Raw genomic sequence first — 6,867 nt, forward strand, 5'->3', positions numbered from 1 at the left:
ATATACTACATCCTCTTCCTCCTGTGGTGTTACCTTCTCCATGAGGCTCTTTCTTCTGCCATGTCCCCATGTGTACTCTCCAGGTCCATGATATTTGGTCAACCTATCAGAATGCACCAGATTGCTCTTGTGCTTTCCCTTGGGTGAGAGCCCTTTCTTCCTTCTTGAGCTATGCAGCCAAACCCTATCTCCTAACTGGAAGGATCCATCCCTTGCTCCCCGGCCATGACGTCTTATCATTGCTTCACCTGCCAACATAAGTTTCTGTTGAGCAAACCGGTGCACTTCCATTCTTCTCAATTCCCAGACAAAAGCTGCGCTGTCTTATGGATACAGCATCTCCTGTGTTAATGCATTGCTGAACTTAACTCGTGTATACGGTATCAGCAGTGTATCAGCCTTCAGGGTCACCCCCTCATTGGTAGGGTTGGCCACTAGCATCATTGCCTTCCTGTCTGCTCCTGACACTAAACTCCCTCCTACAGTCATTCCTACAGGCCAACATGAGGGTTTACACTCAAATGGTTCAACCAAGCCAACAGGCTACACATACCTCTCGACCTGGCTCAACCCTTACATCCTCCTGTGAAGTAGCATGTGAAGTAGGAATCTCTTCTCCTGGTAGCCTTCTTATCACCAATACATCACCACCGACCTTAGCCAGGAAGTCGAGCCCAAGCAGGCACTGGTCTGTTAGATCCGCTACTAGCACAGGGAACTTTATCTTGTACCCTCCTATCTTTATAGTCACTTTCACTGGACCCTACAATGGACTGAGTTTCCCTGTAGGGCCACGGAAGGGATTAGGGTGCTTCGGTAATTCCTTCTTGAAGAGTCCCTTCCTCACAAATGCTCTCAGCACTAGCGTCCACCACCATTTCACACTACTTTCCATTAATACTCCCTAGCACTGTCACCATCATCTTCAATGAGGGCACTGATTTTTCCTCGTCCTTTTCGCTGCTTTCGTCTCCTCCTCCTTGTTGTAGCTGAGCTGTAACTTTTATCAAGGCCTGTTGGCTGCTTAACCTGCAACCTTTGTGGGGGAAACTGACCAGCCGTACCTTAGGGGTAATTGTCGATCTTGCAGGTGAGAACTCTCTACACCTCCCAGCTCCTTTCCATTTCCCGCAGGACTTCGCCTGCCACAATCATTATTTTCCACAAATTCCACTCAGACACAGCATAATCTTACAGCCAAAGGTGAAGTTGTAGAAACTGATGATGAATTCATTTACCTAAGTGCACCTATTACTAACTATGACTATTCAAAAGAGATAAGAAGGAGAACTACCATTGCAAGAAATGCTGTTGCCTCATTAATGAACATCTGGAAAGACAAATCCATCCAACATCATATGGAATAACAGATTGGTTCAACATAGGCCAAGGAGTTAGGCGAGGTTGTATTCTTTCACAGCATTTATTCAGTATCTATTCAGAGAAAATTATGAGAGAAGAAACAGGGTATTCTTAAATGTTGTTGTTCTACTTGCCTGGGACCGGCACTGACTTAGGCTGCCTTGCCCACCCAGTGGCTTGATCTGAAAGTCTCTTTCTACTTTCACTAATTTGGTTTTGCTCACATGTATGTATAATCCTACTTCTACACTTTTCCTGACTACTTAATTCGACACATTTCTGCCTCCTATTTTGATTGTACTTTCAGAATACTCTGTTTCTTCTCTCATAATTTTATCTGAATAGATACTGAATAAATGCTGTGAAAGAATACAACCTCGCCTAACTCCTTGGCCTATGTTGAACCAATCTGTTATTCCATATGATGTTCGGGCTGCTGCCTTTTATTGATCGTAAAGTTTTTTAATCAAAGTAATAATGTGTAGTGGAAAATTCATTCGGACAAGTTATTCTAGAGGATGTCATGAATAACTATCAAAAGCATTTTAGAAATCGACAAAAAATTATTATTGATTATTAGTTTGTTCTTTGTGTTTCTCTATGATCATCTTTATGTGGTATCTAATACCTCTTCCAGGACAAACCCAGCTTTTGCTTCTGCAATTTCATCTAATCTTGAGTTCATACGCCTAGCAATGATTTTCAGGTGAATTTTGCTCTAGTGACTTATTAGAGCAATTGTTCTGTCATTACAGCATTCAAATGTGTCTCCTTTCGTAAGTATAGGAATAAATATAGGTGTAACCCAGTCCACAGGCCATTCATTCTGCTTCCATATTGCAGTACATAGTTTGTGAAAGAAGTCCATAAATCTTTCATCCCCCCTCTTTACCAATTCGGCTGGAATGTCATCAAAGCCTGGGTCTTTCCCATCTTTTAACTCTTGAATTGCTTTCTGTACTTCAGCGTACAGTGGTGATGGTTCTTTGCTTGCACTACTCAAATAGTTTTGTGTGTATACAGTCATATATATATATATATATATATTAAAAAAATAATATGAGGCCTGTGGGGCAGAGTACAAGGGAGCCCCACAGGCAGACGTTGGGCCCCACAGCGCCCTTTTATCGGGGGCAGCGTTGGCCTGCAGTCGCTCCACCCGGAGCGACTGCAGGCGAGCTTTCCGGATAGGCGCTTGGAACATCCGGTCCTTGCGGCAGGATAAGCTGTTACCCCTCTCTGGCAGCCGCACGATCAGTATGGGTGGGTACACCTACTACTGGTCGAGCCGTGGCAATGGTCATCATCTCCAGGGAGTAGTCATAGGCATCTACTGCCGACTTCATCCCTCGGTAGCAGAGGTAATGTCGGTTGATGTGCTAATTATGGCACTGAGACTGAAGCATGCTTTTTGGCTTCGTGTCTTTTATTTCTGTGTACGCATCTACAGATGTTCGTAAACTCGATGTGAAAGAAGCGTTTTATGCCAAACTCACATCTGTGGCAGACAATTATACCCGGCGAGACATTCGCATTGTTCTCGGCGACTTCACTGCGGTATCCGGCTGTGATCTCCCATAGCTCGGGAGCTAACCCTAGCAGTGACAATATAATAATTCTCCTTTCTAGCTCCTGGTATCACCTCTCCAACCTGCATCACTGGACATGGTATGTGACCAAGGAGATTGATCACATTCTTGTCAGCACTCGCTGGAGGATCCTCTAGAATTGCAGGGTTTACTGGAGTTCCAAGTTCTGTGGCACTGCCCAAAGGCTGGTTGTGGCTACCCTATGGGTCCACTCCAAAACTCCACGTCGTTCCAGTGGCCACTCTAGGGTGTTTCACTTGGACAGACTGAGAGGAGAGGAGTGTACCTGAAGGTTAGCCACGGCAGTCTCTGATCGATTCTCTAAACTTGAAAACCTGACGGACCCAGTTGCTCTGTGGGAGTCCTTCAAGCGCAAAACCCTCAAAGCAGCGCAGGAGTCGATTGGCGAACATTTGAGGGCAAGGCAGAATTTCATCTCACTGGAAACATTGGAGACCACTGAAGCATGTTACATGGCTCAGCTGAATGGCAATCTGAACTTGCGCAGTTTCTTGGTGCGTAGGGCTCGGATACTGCTGAGAAAAGACAAGGCACAGTTCATCAGGAATCTTACTGAGGAAGTTGATGGCCATTTCTTGGTAAATGACCTTCACCCTGCCTACCAAGCCCCAAGAAAACTGAACTCTAAGCCCTCCTCGCAGATGACTACAATCCACTCAGTGGATGGACAGTTCATTTCAGATCATGTTGGGGTTCATGAACATTGTGCTGAAGGGTCTACCAGGTAGACCCTCCAGCAGTTAGTTTGGATGCAAGTAGATTCACAATACCTGTGCCGGACCCACCCATCAGCAAGGTACCTCCTACCCTAAATGAGGTTAGGATGGCGATTTCTAAGTTGAAGGGGGGGGGGGGAAGCTGCATTCATAAGTGATATCCTTGCTGAACTGCTAAAGACTGCGAGTGTACCCATGGCACGGGGCTTGCATACAGTCTTGGCTGCCATCATTGTGGAATGCCATCATGAATTCAGTTGTGGGTTGCTTGCAGCCTACATCGACATCATTGCTTTTGACTCGGTGCATTGAGAATCACTGAGACTTAGGGGAATTCCAACACGGATTATTGACCCAATAACAAGCCTATATACCAATACTGAAAGTACTGTAAAGTGTGGTAGAGGCCTGTCGAACTTCTTCCCTGTTAATTCAGAGGTGAGCCAAGGCTGTGTCCTTATACCAACACTTTTCAATACCTGCATAAACAGGATAATGGAGCAACACTGGGCAATATCAAGGTCATTGACTTTGACTTTACCGATAATCTGATCTGATCTATCTGAGTCTCTGGAATCACTGGTGGTGGCTCTTGATTCATTCAGCAATAAGGCAAAGTCCTTGGGCCTAGAGGTCTCCTGGACCAAGACCAAGATTCAGGATTTGGGGGGGCCTTTTAGGGGAAACCGTTCAGTTGAATCATGCTTATGGTGAGGATATTGAAGTAACAGAGAATTTTACATACCTTAGTAGGGTAGTCTATGTCTCTGGGCTGTCTGACCAAGAAGTCAGTAGACGGATTGGTCTGGTAGCAGGAGCCAAGAACTCAATCAACAAGAGTATTTGGAGAAGTAGGTACCTGTGAAGAAGGGCAAAAACTATTTATCTTCAAGGCCTTGATACTACCAGTTTTGGTGTATGGAAGAGAACACTATTTGCTATCTAGTGCCTTGAAGTCTCGTCTTGATACCTTTTGTAACAAGTCCCTATGCTGGATCATGGGGTACAGTTGGCAAGACTATGTGTCCAATTGATGGCTACACCGTGAGACTGGCAAGGGACCTGTTACTTGCATAAACCGCCAATTCAGGCTATATGGGCACCTAGTTCGTTTCCCTGTCTTTTTGTGAGACAATCCTGGGTGGAGGAGGCCTGTGGGATGACCTAGGAGGTTATGGCTTGGGCAGCTCAACCAGTCCTGTCACGAAGATTAGAGATGGGCTGAGGGCCTGCCTGAAGACTCGCCATGAGGGACCCCTCATAGCTGGGAGCAAAGGGTGGATGCAGCCATGTTGGTGTTAGCCCCTTGATGATAATGATGATGATTATATTTAAATATATATGTAAATATATATATATATATCTATATATATATCTTATATAAATATATATGAATATATATATATATATATATATATATATATCTTATATAAATATATATGAATATATATATATATATATATATATATATATATATATATATATATATATATAATGTGTATATGTATATATATGTATATATAATGTATATATACACATATATACATATACACATACATATATATACATTTATTATATATATAAATATATGGGTGGGTGCTTTATGCTCAGGGTGATGTGAAGCGATGGTGTGGTAGCCTAGTTAGTGTTAAGTGCTTTGCATGCCTTCCGCTTACAGCTGCCACCGCTGGCTAGCCTGGTGCGAAAAGGGAGCAGCTATGCATAGGATTCCCGTGCCAGCTCATAGCCTCTCCATCATCAAGTCTTCTGCAGTGCCTCATCGTGGCCACCCATGGAAACTAGGTACCTTGCGGTCCTAGGCTGAACTGCGGAGGCTCCTGGAGCAGCAGGAGGCCCTAAAGGTACGGAGTCATGGCCCACCGACGTGTGGATATGCCCTGGCTTCGTACTAACTCCTGCCCCCTGGGGTTAATGGGCGGCTGTGGGGAGGCAGGCCTTGCCAGTCTGCCTCCCCGAGATAACCACTGGCAACGAAACATATAGTTGTTGGTGCTGGGGGGTGGGGTAAAGTCCCTCCCTGCCAGCAAGAACGGCGGGCTGTGGATCCCTCTGGGCTGGCGACCGCTGGGACTCGGGTGGGGAGAGGGGGTTATCCGTCATCCCATCTGGGTCCCAGCGGCCGCCAACCTGGCGTGATGCTTGTGGGGGAAAGCCCAAGGGAGCCCTGCAGGCAGATTATGGGACCTGCACCCGGCCAACCTCCTCTATTCCGTGCAGCATCGGTAGGGGTGGCAGAGGTGGCGCCCACCCGGAGTGACTGCCCGAGGTTAGACCTCAGGTTGAAGGCTTGGAACGTCCGTTCCTTGCGACATGACGATCGGTTTACACTACTGTCGAGGAAATTGAAGCAGCTGAGAGTTGAGGTGGCTGCTCTCTCGGAGGTGACAAGACCTGGCAGCAGCACGATTAGTGTGGGTTGCTACACTTATTACTGGCCGCAGCGATAGCCACCATCTCCATGGAGTAGCCATAGCCATCTCCAGCAGACTTCAACCCTCGGTGGAAGAGGTCACTCCAGTCGATGAGCGTATTATGGTATTGAGACTGAAACTTTCACTTGGCTTCATGTCTCCCATTGCTGTATACGCTCCTACGGATGTATATAAACTTGAGGTGAAAGAGATGTTTTACGCCAAACTTGCATCTGTGGCAGACAGTTGTCCTCGGCGAGATATTCGTATTGTTCTGGGTGACTTCAATGCGGTATCCGGCTTCGATCGAGCTGGCTATGAGATGTCTGTCGGTCCTCATGGCTCAGGAGCTGATGCTGGCAGCGAGAATAGCCTCCTTTTCCGTGACTTTGCTAGGTCCCAGAAATTGAGGATTTCTGTCTCCTGGTATCAGCGTTCTGACCCGCATTGTTGGACTTGAGTACGGCGATACGGGTAGTGTGGCCAAGGAGATCAACCACATCCTCGTTAGCACTCAGTGGAGGATCCTCCAGAACTGCAGGGTGTATCAAAGCGCCGAGTTCTGTATAACTGATCATAGATTAGTTGTGGCTACTCTCCGGGTCCACTTTAGAACTCCCCTTCACCCAAAGGAATACCCTAGGGTGTTTCATTTGGACAGATTGAGGGAGGACGAGTGTGCCCGGGGGTTTCCTGAGGCTATCTCTGGTCGCCTCACAGCACTCGAGGGCCTGACAGATCCTGTTC

This window comes from Penaeus chinensis, chromosome 9 (assembly GCF_019202785.1).
Source record: "Penaeus chinensis breed Huanghai No. 1 chromosome 9, ASM1920278v2, whole genome shotgun sequence".
In the NCBI taxonomy this organism is placed as follows: Eukaryota; Metazoa; Arthropoda; class Malacostraca; order Decapoda; family Penaeidae; genus Penaeus; species Penaeus chinensis.